Genomic DNA, 19969 nt, shown 5'->3' with positions numbered 1-19969 from the left:
AGATATGTCAAATGGATGTGAAGACTGCATTTCTTAATGGAAACATTAAGGAAGAAATCTATATGATGCAGCCCGAGGGATTCACATCCATGGGAAGCGAGCATGAGGTATGCAAGCTTCAGAGATCGATCTATGGTCTCAAACAAGCATCAAGAAGTTGGAACCAGAAATTTGATGAAACAATAAAGGATTTTGGTTTCATCAAGAACCCGGAGGAACCGTGCGTGTACAAGAAAGTAGTTAAGGATGCTGTGACATTCTTAGTACTTTATGTTGATGACATCTTACTCATTGGGAAAGATGTAGGGATGTTGCAGTCAAAAAAGATATGGTTATCAGGTAGATTCTCGATGAAGGATTTGGGTGAGGAGTCCTATATTCTAGGGATACAGATCTATAGAGATAGATCTAAGAGAATGATAGGACTTACTCAAGCTACCTACATCGACACTATATTGAAAAGGTTTTCAATGGATGAGTCCAAGAGAGGACATCTACCTATGTGTCATGGAGTCTCTCTATCCAAGTCTATGTGTCCCAAGACTGACGAAGAGATAGAGAAAATGACACACATACCATATGCGTCAGCCATAGGGAGTATCATGTATGGGATGATATCCACCAGACCGGATGTGGCATTTGCTCTGAGTGTCACGAGCAGATATCAAGCCAATCCCGGTCAAATGCATTGGAAAGCCGTGAAGGATATTCTTAAGTACTTGAGAAGAACTAAGAATATATTCATGATTTATGGAGGAAGAGAACTAAAATTGGAAGGCTATACCGACTCTAGCTTCCAAAGTGACGTGGATGACTCGAAGTCAACCTCTGGATTTGTGTTCATGCTCAATGGCGGTGCTGTCTCTTGGAAGAGTTCCAAGCAGGACACCACAGCGGATTCCACCACTGAGGCAGAATACATTGCGCATCAGCTACTGCTAAAGAGGCAGTTTGGATGAGGAATTTCGTCCAAGAGTTGGGCGTTATTCCTGAAGCTATTGGTCCAGTCCCGGTGTACTGTGACAACACGGGTGCTGTTGCTCAGGCAAAGGAACCAAGGTCTCATCAAAGATCCAAACACATACTGAGGAAATAACACATCATCCGGGAGATCGTGGAAAGAGGAGACATCACTGTCGAGAGAGTGGCCTCTGCAGATAATATAGCTGATCCACTTACTAAGCCCTTGCCAGGACCATTATTTGACAAACATCGCGAAGCAATGGGACTACGTAGTATGACTAGTTGGCTTTAGGGCAAGTGGGAGATTGAAAGAGTGGGTGCCCGGTGAGCCAACTTGTGGCTATAGGCTTTTATGACTCTATGTATAAACAATCTTTTGTTTAATATAATTTACACTTTTATAATGGCATTTACTTTATCTTTTATCATATTATTATGTTGTGACATACTATAAGATGTTTAGATGAAGACCTTGAATATACTATAGTGTATGTAAGATGTGGTAGCACAAGGGGATGGCTGTCATGAAACACATCTTATAATCACTGTATATTCTAAACAGTTCCTAGTCGATTGAGTCGTCCGTTAATAAGGATAAGGATCACTCGAGATTGAGACTAGCATTTGCGATGCCGAGTACCACGTTTCATTGGTATGAAACATAGAGATGTTCAAAGCATGCAAATGGATATTCATGTGATGAATGATCGAACTAACCTATCCGGACTTTCCAAGTGGTTATCACTTATCGAGTGGATAAAGTCCGCGGTTTTGGTTGTACACCATTAGTCCTTATTACTTGAAACATCATTGAGACTCTATATGCTAGTACTGTGTTTTGACTCGTTTACCGACTCTATTAGGGTCATCAGGTGTCGGAATTGGGTACAGTTACGACACATATAGGAGTCGATGCTTTGTTGTCAAGGATTCACCACATACTTGTGAGTGTGGATATCCTATGCAATCTGAGGAGGTATTAGTGTGACGAATCTCTGGCAAGAGTACATGATGTGTTTTAGGTTACTTGGTTTCCTAGTAGCACATGCGATGTCACTATTTGATCTTCAAGATGCATTGCATAGTTATCGAATCTCGAACGACTCTCTATTTACCAATGGTTGTTGATTCGATCGAGATATTTGGATGAAGGGACCGTACTGTACGCTAACAAAAATCTATTGGTTCTTGCAGGCACTATCAGTGATACCTAGGGAATCATGGGGCGATGTTTCTAGGCGCTCTTACCATGATTCGATGGGCAAGTCGGAAATTGTTGTTCCGAGTCACAAGGAGTTGTGAGCCCATGACTAGCTGTATCCCTGAACCATTGAGGGTCACACAAGTAATGGATTTCTAATCCCCGTTGAGATAATTAAATTTAAAGAGTTAAATTTAGTGAATAAAGAAGTGGGACTTCTTATTTAAAAGTAGAGGGAGTAAGATTTTCTAAAATGACATAGTGATGGACATTTTTGGAAACCACTGAATTCGGATTCAGAAAATTTATCTTGACTTTAAAAGATGCAGAAATGGTTTCTGTGCACATTGGTGAAATTGGTTTATCAATCTGAGTCACGATGAATTTTATATTAATTTCTGAACATGCAGGATTTGCTTGTCAGGCTTGAACTTATGACTAATGGGCCCTAAGCTGTTAGCAGCCCACATTATAAATAAGTTATTGCAGTATAGAAATTATACAACAGAGGTCACAAAATTTTCGAAAACCCTAGTTGTTCTCTCTAGGTGTGGCCGCCCCCTCTCCTCTCTCTATTCGAAAATTCCAGCATGTGAATTTCGAATTTGTAGTCTGGTTTAACAGATCAAATCTGTTATTTCTCTTCGTAGAAACTTCTGATAGACTTTCTAGTGCAGTCTATCAGAGGGATTAAATTTCTGTTCATGGACCTGATTGAAGAATTGTTCGTTCATCAGTTCCTGGGATATACAACAAAAGCAGTTTAATCTGTTGGTGTCCATAATCTCGCTTCGAGATTTTAAGGTAAAATTTATATTGTTTAAATTTTATATTATCAATTTTAATCGTAGGAATTTGATACCCATATGGAATCATTCCATATAAAATTTTAAAACTTCCGCTGCACCGGGTATCACTTTCTTTTTCGATCCGGAGAACGACCGTGTTCCAACAGAGAGCAGTTCAATGGCATAAAGGTATACTGACTTCATGTACTACAGTTTGGTGATGAAAGTAGTTCGGTGACACGAGCAGTTCAGTGACGTGAGCATTTTACTTAGCCAGTTTTTCCCAGTTCGGTTCAGTGATGCATTTTGGATATGCGATTTGACTTAATTACGCAAAACACCGAAACTTAAATTCCTTATTCTTGGTGTTTGACAAAACTTAGCTCTTGAATTGTTTTTGTCTTTTAGTCAAAGCATCTTTAACACTTACTGAACTGTTTTCCCCTTTTTGACAAACACAGAATATACGATGAAGATCATTGGTCTTGGGAAAAATTTCATTAAAATCGTCAACAAAGATAATCCAACAGACAGGTGTAGATAAAATAATCGATGCTGAATTCCTATCGGTGACTGGAAGAATGTATATAAGTTCGAGGTCCTCGACTGGTAGGAGTCGGTCTGCTGGACTGGCCCTGATGGCTTCCTCTAGGTTGAGTAGATGAAGAACTGGTTTGATTAATCAGAATATGCTGTGTGAGAGAAGATAATGTCTTGATCTGATTTGAAACGACATTAAAATTATCAGTCATGGTTTCTTGCAGAATTTGAACTTGAGCGGAAAGATTATCCACTTTATATTCAAGCTTTTCATGAGACTGGTGCAGTTGAGGTAGAGAAGATGCAACTTGATTGAAACTGTTCAAAGATTTGAACAAGATGGTAAACTGTCTTTGCAGCAGCACTACCTCTTTGGTCAATGATTCTCGGATGACTGAAATTTGATTTCCCATTTGGCCTTCATCATTTGTGATCGCTTGAATATTCTCAGAGATGTTCTTTGATCGAAGATCATTGATATACTGAGCATTGATAATTTTGTACTTGTGAAGTGAAGTTGTCTGCTATAGACTAATGCCGAACTGATCTAGCAAATGGCTAATTTGAAGAGCTAGCCAAAAGATTGCTTGGTTTCAAGCATCATGTTCTGAAACACCTTGAAGAGAAAAACTACCCAATTAACCTTGATATTGTGAGGACCTCGGGTTACTAATCTCGTCTCAGAGCAAATCATGATTAATTAAACAATTAATCATATCAATTAAAAGAATAAACTGAACAAGAGCAAAAGAAATTTTTTTTTAAAAAAACTCAGATGTCTCGCTCGAGCGGTGAAACTTGCCCGCTCGAGCGAGCAACAAACCCTGCTCTCGGGTTTCTGGCAAAAATGGCCGTGCTCGAGCGGCTAAATTCACCCGCTCGAGCGCACGTGCCCTGTCCAGAATTTTACAAATTCATCTTTTGTTGTCCAGTTCTGAACTTTCAATCTCAACAATCCAAAACTCAACCTGAATCATGGTTGATCAATTTAGGAACATGCATATAATCATATATAAAGATTTGAGCATATAATCATGCGATTCTTACATCAAACGGATAACGTAAAAGGCATTAAATCACAAGCTACACCAAAAGTCATAAGTGAGCTTCAAGTATCAAGTCTTCTACTAGGTTTGATGTACTCTAATACATATTCGTTCAGCTATAACCCGAGTCCTCACGTGCTAAGTCTCGCTCCCAAGCTGTCAATGTCATCTCAGACCAGCTCCTGCCCCATCTGTTGTGATGCACACATACAAAACAAAACAACTGCCGGATAAACTCCGGTGAGAAATCATCTCAGTATAAGCGACATATAAAGCGTTAAATAAATCATAACGACTCTATTTAAATCGACTCAACAAATAGAGTAAATAACGCTTCTATCGATCGATCGAAAATTGATTCATTCAATTTCGTTGCCATCAAGATTCGTAAATGATCTTGACATGGATATCCATCTAACGTAGCCATTCTGGGCTAGAAAATAAGGTTAACCGCAACCTTGGCATAGAATCAATTCAATATAGCCTCGTATCATAATCGTATCAACTCAAATCAAAGATCCACTACCTGAGATGGATCGACAACATCAAAATCAAATCAAAGCAATAAATACGTATGTGATTTTGGCGGGACAACTCAAGAATAATCGATCTTGAGTTTCAAACTCCCTGACTCGCGATGTCGTCATTATACCTTCGTATTTCCTCTGTTTTGAATGCTTCAAATATGAAACATAGCATCAAAACATTCATATCAAGCTTCATTCTATTCAATCATTTTAGAATCGAGTCACAATCATCAATATATCTTCAATCAAATTCATTTCAAACCTCACTTCATCTTCTTTGGTTCGAAAGTCTTGAGCCGTTAGCCTTCAAACTAGTCTGAAACTGAGAAATAAAATTGCTATATCATCGATAACATCTAAAAGAACATCTTATCTCAGTCATAGGCTATCAAAACGGCTTCAAATCATCAATCGACGGCGTAGCGATTAAAAATCGGTAATCGACATAATATCGAATTCGAATCTCACTTATTTAACTTCATGAACGTGTGATATATCAGCACTATAACCTCATACACCAGCATATCAAACACAATCAGCTGCTATAACTCTGTATATACATGCTGGAAATCATAACAAGTTCATTCAATGATCAATCTTCGATTGGGTTTCGAATATACGAGGTAGAAACGTTCAAGAACATGAACATACAATCAAATTCTGATCTCTATCAAATTTCAATCTTCGAAACATGCCGAAATAAATCAAGACTTACATCAAATCGAAGTCCTCGTTGCAAGGATTCCAGAACTCTTTTTGGAATTGAAATCGGACGATCGGATCAAAAGTTACGGCAATTTGAAAAATCAAAATGCAAAGACAAGAAAGAGCTCTCGGCTCTCTGTTCGGAAATCTTCAAGTTTTCTGAATGAAATTATAAGTTATACACGTATCAACTCTGATTAAATCGGATAGTTATTGCATAAATTGCAAGTTAGTCCCTAAACCTTCGTAAATTGCAATTCAGTCCTCGGCCCTCTTTTTAATTCAATTTCAATACAAAATAATTTAAGAATATTAGAATTTAAATCGAAACTCTAAATATTCCCAAATTAAATATACTTGGATTAGAATTAAATAAATTCGGATTAATTAAATAATCCCGGCCTTTTGCATTTCAGCTCTTGAAACTTCGATATTTTCAAATCAATCCCTGATCGGGTTGTATCTTCAAAATTAATCTTCTTTAATTCCCGAAACATGGAATTTAATCTTAAATTCTATAAATATTCAAATCGCATATTTATTCTTTTAATTTAAGAATTCTCGGAATTTAATTCTCAAAATCCGTCAATTCTCAAATTAAATATTTTTGGCTCGGAAATTAAATCTATAATTCCCCTAACTTCTCAAATCAATATTAGCCCATAATATTGAATTTAATTCTCAAATCCCATAATTAATAATTTAATATTTCTGGGCCTTACAAATATACTTCATGATAGCTGTCATTACTCGAAAATTCTCCACTGTCAGTTTGGAAAACGACCCGGCTTTAGCAAGAAGGCTCTTGGCCACAACATTAGCTAAGATTTGAAATTCCATCTTCACTTCTCTCTTGAATTCGGACATGCTCACTGCTTGATCGAAGTTCGAAAAAAATGTATGCATCTCATTTAGATCATGATTTGAGATAGTGTTGAAGTCACAGATGCCTTCAGTTGGGAGATTGAACACTTGAGCAAAATAAGCTTCATCGATTGTGAGCTGGTGTCCAACAATAGAAAGTCTTGTCAGACATCATTCCATCCGTGATCCAGCAATAGAAAGTATTACTACTTGAACTGCTCAGAGAACTGTTTGAACTGCTCAAATTTGAACTGCTCAAGGTTGAACTGCTCGAATCCTTGAACTTCCTGAACTGCTCAACTGATTATTTGAAATACCAAAGCATTAAAGGTTTCTTGTCTTCTCAAGAAGATTATTAGTTATATATTAAGATTTCCAAGAGAGAATTTATTAATCACATTAATAAGCAGCAAGGATTAATTCTCATCTTGGACATTGTCTCACATTTATGAAGACATTTATGAAGACTCTCGAAAATATAACAAGACAGATCAGAAAGAGAAATCTAAGTCATCAGAAAGAACGTTGAAGAATATGACTATAAATAAGAGAGAACAACTTCAATCAGAAGTTAGTGAAGAAATTAAAAAGAACATAAGAAAGCTATCTCTCCGAGCACTTTGAAGTTACATAAATTATTTTCTCAAAAGCCCACAAATATAAGATACCTATCAGATCATCTCAAAGGATCATCATAGGGCGTCAAGACAACTTTCAACTGCTCATTCTTGAAGTGTTGAATAATATTTGCTCAACAGATTGAATCTACGGATTCATTTAAAGCTTATATTCGTTTCACTTGTTGCTGTTAAGACTTTGTGTCTTATTTGGTGATGTACTAGGAGTTTCAATCTAGGCAAATGATACGTCCTACGATTGAAGTGAGTTGTATACAAAGGAGTGTATAAACCAAAGTTTTCTAGTGAATCCCTTCCTTAAGTGGAATAAGGGAAGACGTAGAAGCAGTTTGCTTCGAACTTCCATAATATCTTGTCTTATTCATTTTATCTGCACAAGTTATTTTCAGTATCATATACATAGATATCACAAAAGTACTTGGACTGTTTATCCGCACTTTTCTAGTAGTCCAAACTGCTTTTGAGAATATTTGAATTAGTCTTGAAAACTAACATTGTTGGGACTGCTCGCGAAAATTCTTTAAAATTTATTGAAAAATTATAAGTGTGTATTCACCCCCCCCTCTACACACAAACCATATCCTAAAAAGTGGTATCAGATAGGGTTTTCTTTATTCATTGATATCACTGTATTCATCGTGACATCTGCATTTAACAAGATTCCTATGTTTTCTAAGAAAGATTATGATGATTGGAAAATTCGTATGCAGAATCATTTATCAGCACAAGATGATGACATGTGGTATGTTGTCATAGATGGTCCTATGAAAATCACAAAAATCAGCACTGCCCAACCATGTCTAGCGGAGAACCTCAAATTTTTGAAAAGCATATATCTGAATGGACAACAGAAGATAAAAAGAAAGAAAACCTTGATAATGTTTCCAAGGATATTCTTTACAAAACGCTGGACAAGAATATGTTTAACAAGATCAAGAATAGTACTACTGCAAAGGAAATTTGGGAGAAGCTTATTCAATTATGTGAAGGAAACGAACAGACCAAAGAAAATAAGGTCACTATTGCTAACCAAAAGTTTGACAATTCTAAAATGAAGCCAGGGGACACAATGGATGAGTTTGAGAACGATTTAACAATATTATTTGTGAACTTATTTCTCTTGATAAATGTTACTCTAATCGTGAAATTGCGTTGAAGGTTATGAGAGCTTTGCTTAGAGAATGAGATGTAAAGATAATCGCCATGCGTGAATCCAAGGATCTAAGCAAGCTTGAGCTACATGATTTATTTACAGATCTTAAGGCTTATGAGTTCGAACTTGGAATAAGAATTGAAGAAGAACCTTCAACTGCTCAACCTACAAAAGGACTAACCACAATTTTTGCATGTTCACCAGTTGAAGATGTTTCAACAAATAAGGCTACAAAAAAAATTAGTAATGAGGCTATGTCGTTCTTTGTCAAGAAGTTTGGTAAATTTATGCGTAAAAATCAGTCAAAATTTTCTACACTTTATTATAAAAAAGATCACATAGATGATGGTCCTTCGTGTTATAACTGTGGCAAGAAAGGTCATTTTATTGCAGATTGTACCATGCCCAGAACCAATGAAAAGAAACAACTAGTTGAGAAAAAGAAAGGAAAGGATGATAGAAGAACTTTCAAGAAGAAAAGAGAGCAAAAAGTTCTAGTGGTCGATGATTAAAAAAGCAAATGGGCTAAATCAGATTCAGAATCATCATGCTCAAAAAGTTCATCAGATGAGAGTGATGATGAAAGAATACAATGTATTATGGCCAAATCTCAACCAGAAGAAAAACGTAATGAGGTATTTGATTTTGGATCCTCTGAATTTATAAGAGAAGATTTAGTAAATGCTTTACACGAAATGACTAAAGATTACATGAATCTTACTAAATCATTCGAGGAAGTAATGACAGATAATTCTAATTTCAAAGATAAGTTAGGTGATTCTAGTTGCATGTAACTAAAATAATTTGACAGTCTATAAGAAGAGCTAAATCTGTTGATTACTGAGAAAGAAAATATGAGAAGAATGCTCCGAAATTCTCTAAAAGAAAACCAAAAGTTGCTTGCAACTATTAACTCTTGGAATAAGTCTTCTGTCTCTTTGGATAAAATTCATGAAAATAAAAAATAGTCAAATGATAAGACTGGACTAGGGTTTGATACAAATGCATGTGTTGTTACTGAGAACAATAAAAAACTGGAATCAGATAAAGGAAAAATAAAGTTTTTCAGATCTAGTACTGTATATGATCATGATATAACTAAATTTGATACTATATATGATCATATTATATTAAAAAAGAATGCAATATTTTATGAAATCAAGTCTAAACATAAAGGTATTGATTATGAAGAACCTAGAACATCTCAGTTGAATTCAGAATTGGTTAGAACTTATAATCTGTATGATCAGTCACATTTTGTTTTGAAAAAACCACTTATGTACAGATCAAGTGCTCATAAGAAATATCATGCACAGTTTTTTAATTGTCGACTGGTTCAGAAAAGGTACAGGCTAGATAATAAGAATCCAAGGCCTATGCATCATAATGTCAAATCTAGAATTGCATATGATAGTCGAGGAAACAATAAATCTATAAGAATTTTTTTGAAAAAAAAGGTAGATATGTCAAAGTAATCCAAATGTGGGTTCTGAAAAGACTAATCTATCAAGGACCCAAACAAGATGAGGGTACCAACGATGATTGTTGAATAACAGGTTGGAAAGACCACCTGGTTTTTAGACAGTGGATGCTCAAGACACATGACCGGAAATAAAGAGCTACTGTCTGATATAGTTGAAATCAAAGTTCCAAAGATTACTTTTGGGGACAACTCAAAAGATAAAGCTTGGGTACGGGTAAGCTTATCCATGGAAATATTGTTATCAATGACATCCTGCTTGTTGAAAATCTTTGCTACAATCTAATTAGCATTAGCCAATTATGTGATAATGGTTATGCTGCAAAATTTCTTCAACAAACTTGCATGATAAAATCTATGTATGGTAATGTTATATTAACAGGTTTGAGAGACCCAAATACTTATAAGATAAACTGACATCACAGTCGACCTTCTTCTCCTACATGTTTTATTGCACAAAAGGACAAACAGTGGTTATGACATAAGAGATTAAATAATCTCAATTTCAAGTCATATCTAATTTGAGCAAAAATGATTTAGTTAATGGGCTGCCCAAAGGAAATTTTATCAAAGAAAAGATTTGTACAGCTTGTCAATTAAGTAAGCAGATAAGATCCACTTTTAAAAATAAGGGTTGTAACTCTTCCTCTCAATGCTTAGGATTATTGTATATGGATCTCTTTGGTCCTATTCCTATAAAGATTTTAGGAGGAATGAGATACACTCTTGTCGTGGTAGATGATTATTCTAAATATTGGGTCATTTTTCTACAATCTAAAGATCAGACATGTGTTCAATTGATCAAACTCTTAAACCGACTGCAAAATGAAAAAAAATATATGATAAATAGAATTCGAAGTGATAGGGGTACCAAATTTATAAATAAAACCCTAACTTCTTATTTAGATAATCATGGTATCAGACATGAATTATCAACTGCCCGGACACCTCAACAAAATTGTATAGCAGAAAGAAGAAATAAAATTTTAAAAGAAGCAGCCCGAACCATGATTGCAGATTCTAATATATCTCAAAATTTTTGGGCTGAAGCAGCTAACACTGCTTTTTATACTCAAAATAGGTCAATGATTAATAAGAAACACAATAAAACTCATTCTGAAATCTGGAATGATAAGAAACCTGATGTTTCTTATTTCAAAGTGTTTGGTTGTCCTTGTTATATTCATAATAATGGAAAAACACACTTAACTTATTTTGATGCTAAATCAGATGAAGGCATATTTATAGGTTACTCAGCAGTTAGCAGAACTTATAGAGTTTTTAACAAAAAATTAACTGTCGAGGAAACTATTCATGTTGTATTTGATGAATTATCTTCATGCGCTACATCTAGAGATATTAATTTGCATGATCTAAGTCACAAACTTGAGAATACTATGATCGAAAAGGATGACGAAATCAATTGCTCAAAACAGTTATACAAAAATTTTTATATTCCAACTACTGAAGTTGAAGTTGAATCAGTGAAAATATGCCTCCACAAAATGATGAACCAATTATTATTGAAGAAGAAACAGTGCATCCTGAAGAACCTATTCTAAACAACCCCATTGAAACAAATCTTAGATGGACAAAGATCATCCATCTGAATTAATCATAGGTGATCCCACTGCTCCATTCAGAACACAAAGACAAAATATAGATGAATTCTTACATGCAACTTTTATATCTCAGAATGAACCTAAGAAGATTGATGAAGCACTAGCTGACGCAAGTTGGATTGATGCTATGCAAGAAATTAACCAGTTTGAATGAAGTAAGTATGAAAATTAGTACCTCGACCTGAACATCAAAATAGTATAGGTACTAGATAGGTATTTAGAAATAAACTGGATGAAAATGGAACAGTGGTGAGAAACAAAGCTCAACTTGTTGCTCAAGGTTATAAACAGGAGGAAGGTATCGATTTTGATGAATCATTTGCACCAGTTGCAAGACTGGAAGCTATAAGAATCTTTCTTGCTTATGCTTCATTCAAAGATTTTAAAGTTTATCAAATGGATGTCAAGGTAGCGTTTCTAAATGGTCTTATTCAAGAAGAAGTTTATGTTGACCAACAACCAGGTTTTGTCAATCCAACTCATTCTTATTTTGTTTATCAATTAGATAAAGCTTTATATGGTTTAAAGCAAGCTCCTCGAGCTTGGTATGATACTCTTCTTAAATTTCTCGTTAATCATGATTTTGTTATTGGTACTATCGATAAAACTCTTTTTAAATACACTAAAGGAGATCATATTTTGTTAGTTCAAATATATGTTGATGATATTATTTTTGGATCTACTAACCCAAATTGTGCCAAAATTTTTCCAAACTCATGAAGGATAAGTTTGAAATGAGCATGATGGGAGAATTAATATTCTTCTTAGGACTGCAAGTCAATCAACTAGACAATTGAATATTTATTAACCAGTAAAAATACTCTAAAGAGCTTATCAAACATTTTGGAATGGAAAACTGCTCGTCTATCAGTACACCAATGAGTGCATCCATTAAAATGGACAAATATGAAGGGGGAATTCTGGTTGATATTACAATGTATAGAGGCATAACAGGCTTTCTATTATACTTAACTACTAGTCGTCCAAATATCTTATTTGCCGTAGGCTTATGTGCGCATTTTCAAGCTGCTCCAAAACAGTCACATTATATTGCAACTAAACGTATTTTAAGATAATTTAAAGGAACTTCTAATGTGGGTCTTTGGTATCCCAAAGACTCAAGTTGTAATTTAATAGGTTACATTGATGCAAACTATGCAGGTAGTAAAATTGATAGGAAGAACACCAGTGAGACTTGTCAATTTCTTGGAGATAGATTAATCTCTTGGTCTAGCAAGAAAATGTTGGAAAACTGGCGTTCAGATCAATCACGATTGATACCCGGTGCAGCGGAAGTTTAAAAATTTTATTATGGAACAATTCCATATTGTGGGTATCAACCGTTCAACGATTAAATTATAAGTGTGTGTAAAATTAAATAACTATTATTAAATTTTACCTTCAATCTCGAATCGAGATTATTGGACTCCAACAGATTTCTCTGCTCTTGTTGTCTCTCCCTGGAACCGATGAACTCCTTCAATCAGGTCCACGAATGGAGGTTTAATCCCTCTGATAGATTGCACTAGAAAATCTATCAGAAGTTTTCTGCGAAGAGAATAACGAATTTGATTCGCTTATTCCAGACTGCAATTCAAAATCACAGACCGGAATTTCTCTGACAGAGAGAGGGAGGGGTCGGCCGAAATATTCTTGAGAGGAGGCTAGGGTTTCGAAATTTTGCTCTCAAAATTATGACCAGTTGTGTGTAATTTCTGTACTGCAATAACTTATTTATAATGCAGGCCACTAACACCTTAGGGCCCATTAGTCATAAGTTGAGGCCCGACAAGCAAAGCCCGCATGTTCAGAAATTAATATAAAATTCATCGTGACTCCAATTGATAAACCGATTTTACCAATGTGCACAGAAACCATTTCTGCACATTTTAAAGTCAAGATAAATTTTCCTGAATCCGAATTCAGTGGTTTCCAAAAATGTACATCCCCATGTCATTTTAGGAAATCCTACTCCCTTACTCTTATTTAAGAAGTCCAACTTCTTTATTCATTAAATTTAACTCTTTAAATTTAACTATCTCAACGGGGATTAAAACTCCATTACACTGTGTGACCCTCAATGGTTCAGGGATACAGCTAGCCGTGGGCTCACAACTCCTTGTGACTCGGAACAACGATTTCCGACTTGCCCAACGAATCATGGTAAAGCGCCTAGCAACATCGCCCCATGATTCCCTAGGTATCACTGATAGTGCCTACAAGAACCAGTAGATTTTGGTTAGCGTACAGTACGGTCCCTTCATCCATATATCCCGATCGAATCAACAACCATTGGTATATCGAGAGTCGCTCAAGATTCGATAACTATGCAATACATCTTGAAGATCAAATTAGTGACATCGCATGTGCTACTAAGAAACCATTTCTTAAATCACATCAAGTACTCTGGCCAGAGATTCGTCACACTAATATCTCCTCAGATCGCATAGGATATCCACACTCGCAAGTATGTGGTGAATCCTTGACAACAATGCATCGACTCCTATATGTGTTGTAACTGTACCCAATCCCGACACCTGATGACCCCCATAGAGTCGGTAAACGAGTCAAAGCACAGTACTAGCATATAGAGTCTCCATGATGTTTCAAGTAGTAAGGACTAATGGTGTACAACCAAAACCGCGGACTTTATCCACTCGATAAGTGATAACCACTTGGAAAGTCCGGATAGGGTAGTTCGATTATTCATCCTATGAATATCCATTTGCATGCTTCGAACATCTCCATGTTCCCTACCAATGAAACGTGGTACTCCGCATCGCAAATGCTAGTCTCAAACTCGAGCGATCCTTATCCTTATTATCGGACGGCTCAATCGACTAGGAACAGTTTAGAATATACAGTGACTATAAGATGTATTTCATGATAGACATCCCCATGTTCTACCACATCTTACATACACTATAGTATATTCAAGGTCTTTATCAAAACAACAATAGTATATCACAATATAACAATATGAAGAAAGATAAAGTCATTGCCATTAATAAAAGTGTAAATTATATTAAACAAAAGATCGTTTGTACAAAGAGTCATCAAAGCCCATAGCCACAAGTTGGCTCACTGGGCACCCACTCTTTCAATCTCCCACTTGCCCTATAGCCAACTAGTCATACTACGTAGACCCATTGCTTCGCGATGTTTGTCAAACAATGGTCCTGGCAAGGGCTTAGTAAGCGGATCAGCGATATTGTCTGCAGAGGCCACTCGTTCGACAGTGATGTCTCCTCTTTCCACAATCTCCCGGATGATGTGGTATTTCCTCAGTACGTGTTTGGATCTTTGATGAGACCTTGGTTCCTTTGCTTGAGCAACGGCACCCGTGTTGTCACAGTACACCGGGACTGGACCAACAAATTCAGGAATGACGCCCAACTCTTGGACGAACTTCCTCATCCAAACGGCCTCTTTAGCAGCAGCTGATGCTGCAATGTATTCAGCCTCAGTGGTGGAATCCGCTGTGGTGTCCTGCTTGGAACTCTTCCAAGAGACAGCACCGCCATTGAGCATGAACACAAATCCAGAGGTTGACTTCGAGTCATCCACGTCACTTTGGAAGCTAGAGTCGGTATAGCCTTCCAATTTCAGATCTCGTCCTCCATATACCATGAACATATTCTTAGTCCTTCGCAAGTACTTAAGAATGTCCTTCACGGCTTTCCAATGCATTTGACCAGGATTAGCCTGATATCTGCTCGTGACACTCAGAGCAAATGCTACATCCGGTCTGGTAGATATCATCCCATACATGATACTACCTATAGCTGACGCATATGGTACATGTGTCATATTCTCTATCTCTGCATCAGTCTTGGGACACATAGACTTGGATAAAGAAACTCCATGACACATGGGTAGATGTCCTCTCTTGGACCCATCCATTGAAAATCGTTTCAATATGGTGTCGATGTAGGTTGATTGAATGAGTCCTATCATTCTCTTAGATCTATCTCTATAGATCTGTATCCCAAGAATGTAGGATGCCTCACCCAAATCCTTCATCGAGAATCTACCTGATAACCATATCTTTGTTGACTGCAACATCCCTACATCATTCCCAATGAGTAGGATGTCATCAACATAAAGTACTAAGAATGTCACAGCATCCTTAACTACTTTCTTGTACACGCACGGTTCCTCCGGGTTCTTGATGAAACCAAAATCTTTTATTGTTTCATCAAATTTCTGGTTCCAACTTCTTGATGCTTGTTTTAGACCATAAATTGATCTCTGAAGCTTGCATACCTTATGCTCGCTTCCCATGGATGTGAACCCCTCTGGCTGCTTCATATAGATTTCTTCCTTAATGTCTCCATTAAGAAAAGCAGTCTTCACATCCATTTGCCATATCTCATAGTCATACCATGCAGCTATGGCAATAAGGATTCTTATGGACTTGAACATTGCAACTGGTGAAAAAGTTTCATCATAGTCAACTCCTTGTTTTTGAGTGTAACCTTTCGCCACCAATCGCGCCTTGTAGGTCAATACCTTACCATCAGGCCCAAGCTTTCTCTTGTAGATCCATTTACACCCTATTGGAACAATTCCATCATGAGGATCTACTAAAGACCAAACTTGGTTTGTATGCATTGAATCCAATTCAGACTGCATAGCTTCAAGCCATAAATTTGAATCCTCATCAGAAATTGCTTCCTTGAAGTTTCTTGGATCACATCCAATGTCGGGTTCATCTTGATCCCCTTCAAGAAGAAGACCATATCGAACAGGAGGTCTAGAAGTCCTCTCGGATCTTCTAGGTTCAGCCGTGTCCAGTAATGGTTCCTGAGGCGTAGGATCGTTATTTTGTATTTCGGGTTGTTCTCGAACTTCTTCGAGTTCCATCATCTCGCCTTTCTTATCCAATAAGAACTCCTTCTCCAAGAAGGTGGCATTCCTAGAAAAAAACACCTTTGTTTCAGCAGGATAATAGAAATAATATCCGATTGAATTCTTCGGATACCCTACAAAATAACATAAGCTGGATCGACTATCCAACTTATCTCCCACTGTCCGCTTCACGTAAGCAGGACATCCCCAAATCCTCAAGTACGAATACTTAGGAGCTTTGCCATTCCATAACTCGTATGGTGTTTTGTCCACTGCTTTAGTGTGGACGTTGTTCAACAACAATACCGCCGTTTCAAGCGCATAGCCCCAAAACGAAGGTGGAAGCTCAGTGAAGCTCATCATGGATCGAACCATGTCCAACAAAGTTCGATTACGACGCTCCGATACACCATTCAGCTGTGGTGTCATAGGAGGAGTCCACTGAGAGAGAATCCCATTCTCTTTCAGATAGTCCAAAAACTCGGTACTCAAGTATTCTCCACCTCGATCCGATCGAAGTGCTTTAATACTTTTACCTAGCTTGTTTTCTACTTCAGCCTTGAATTCTTTGAACTTTTCAAATGCTTCAGACTTATATTTCATTAAATATAAATACCCATACCTTGAATAATCATCAGTAAAGGTAATGAAGTAGGTGTGGCCATGTTGAGTCCCAACTCTAAATGGACCACAAACATCTGTATGGATCAAATCCAACAGATTTTGACTACGCTCAGGTTTCCCCTTAAAAGGAGATTTAGTCATTTTCCCTTTTAGGCAGGATTCACAAGTAGGTAGAGAGTTAATATCAGACATATCAAACATGCCTTCTCCCACTAGCTTGTTCATCCTCCTTGAGGAAATATGACCTAGTCTAGCGTGCCAAAGGTTTGCCGGGTTTTGACTATCGATTTTCCTTTTGTTTGTTGTCGCCGGTTTATCAATATAATTTATTGGAACGTCTTTTAGTTTTAAGTTGTATAGATCGTTTTCAAGTTGTCCATTTCCAATCAAACATTCATTCTTGTAAATATTGCAAATCCCATTCACAAAATTGCAAGAATAACCATCTCTATCTAGCATAGAAACAGAAATAATGTTTTTAATTAAATCCGGAACAAATAAAACATCTCTTAATAATAACTTAAAACCATTCTGCAAAGTTAAACAAACATCTCCAATGGCCGTAGCTTCAACTCTGGAACCATTCCCGAGCCTCAGCTGGGTCTCACCCATTCTAAGCCTGCGACTTCTTGTCATCACCTGCAAATCATTGCAAATGTGAGATCCACATCCGGTATCCAATACCCAAGAAGTAGTATTAAGTGAAATGTTTATTTCAATATAGAACATACCCTTTGCAGTTCCCAACTGCTCTAGATATTCCTTGCAGTTGCGCTTCCAATGACCCGGATTCTTGCAGTAATGGCAAACATCCTTGGATTTTTCCATTTTTGAAGCCTTTGTCTTGTGCTTCTTCTCGGGCTCGACTTTCTTGGGTGGGGCAGAACGTTTCTTGCCCTTCATACTTGGCCCCTTCTTAGCAGAAGATGAGGAGCCCACCAAGAAAGCTGGTTTATCCTTCTTTAGTGTGGATTCATATGTCACAAGCATATTGACCATCTCTTCAAGGGTGGCCTCTATCTTGTTCATATTAAAATTTACCACAAATCCGTCAAACGAAGAAGGAAGAGACAGAAGCAGTAAATCCACGTTGAGTTCATGCTCCAACACCAAATCAAGGGTCGCTAACTTCTGTATGAGCCAAATCACTCGTACCCCATGATCACGGACCGAAGTCCCTTCACGCATGCGACACGTCATTAGCTCCTTAACAGTGGCGAACCTTTCAGCCCTCGATTGAGCCCCAAAAAATTCCTTGAGTTGAGCGTGAATGTCAACAGCATTCACGGTGTCCTCAAATCGCCTCTGGAGTTCATCAGACATCGAGGCTTGCATATAGCATTTGGTCTTGATGTCATGGTCCCACCATGCATCAAGTTTGGCCAATTCCTCCGGACTTACGTCAGCTGGTGCTTCCTTAAGAGGTGATTTCTCTAACACGTAGAGCATCTTCTCCGAAGTCAAGACAATCTTCAACTTCCGGAACCATTCCGTATAGTTTGCGCCAGTTAACTTGTTTTGTTCGAGGATCGAGAATAAAGGATTACGCGAATTCATCGTATGAAATACTGAAAAGAAAAACAGACATATATCAATGATTGTTTAAGCAATTTACTAAGACATAAAATAGGCGAATTTAATTTTATAAATCTCACTCCCACTATTTTAACGATTTCACTACCCTCTAGTGAAAACGGGAAACTTTTTCCTTAGTGAGAACATGGAGTCCAATTGACAAACTTATGGTCCCGAATAATATCAGCCAACCATAATTCTCAAAAGGTAGAGCCCAATTGCTTCCAAAGCAACCCCCATGTGTTTACCTCATGTCCAATAAGGGCCCAATAATATGACGCCGTTTAAAGTGACATGTCAAGATGACCCATCAATATTAAGTTGTGATGGACGGTCGCCATGTGGATCCCCCAATAATATGAGCCGATCCCATGGGAGTTCCACCCAACTTACAACATTTGTCGATCCAATGTACAGCTTTCCGAGGAACGGGCCCCCCAATAATATGAGCCGGACCGTATCCGCGGGTAGCATCTTATACATTGACCGTTGATGGAAGGTAGGAATATTTAAACAAATTTAAATTTCCTTTATTTATCTTGATATCAATTTTAAATCATATTTAAAATGAGGGATTTTTTATTATAAAAATTTGTCTCATCAATTTCAAATTATTGCATGCTTGCCGGATTCACGCAATTATGTCTAAAACATGCATACAATCATAATATCATATATTATATAGGATGATCGATTCCATTTCTAATTGACCCGTGGTTGCCAATCACGAGTCTTAGTCCAATCCTAGGTAATATGCAGTATGCAATGCAATCCTATTACATGTGCTTCCAATTTACATTTCTTATGTCTTTATTGTCTGCTGGGCCCACCATCTTCAAATCTTGATCTCCCACTAAATCTAATGTATTTACAATAAATAGCAATGACAAGTAGGGGATACATTTTAGGGGGTGGGAACGGGCCATAAACCAAGCCCACTTTTATTACATATGACATTCATACTGGGCCATAAACCAGACCCATTAATAAAACCAACAACAATAAAAACAAATGTAAATTCCTAACATACACCTACAAAATTGGTCATGGCAATCGATCATCCTTATCCAATAACATTTAATTCAAAATTAATTTATTGGATAACATGCAGTGGCAATTCAAATTTAAACAGGATAAAATCATATTTTATATATAAAATCTCATTTTACATATAAAATCATATTTTATCTCTTTATCAAATAAAATCATATTTTATCTACAAAATCCAATTTTATGGATAAAATCATATTTTACTCAATATATTCATAAGATCAAATCTTATCATCAATTGTACCAAAATAATTGATTTCAAAATTCAATTTAAGGATAAAATATTAAAATTTTCCAAAAATTCAAATTTATCCAAAAATCAATTTTAAAGTTTACGGACTC

The sequence above is a fragment of the Henckelia pumila genome, chromosome 2 (genome assembly GCF_033568475.1).
Source record: "Henckelia pumila isolate YLH828 chromosome 2, ASM3356847v2, whole genome shotgun sequence".
Taxonomy (NCBI): Eukaryota; Viridiplantae; Streptophyta; class Magnoliopsida; order Lamiales; family Gesneriaceae; genus Henckelia; species Henckelia pumila.
This window is presented reverse-complemented; position numbering follows the sequence as displayed.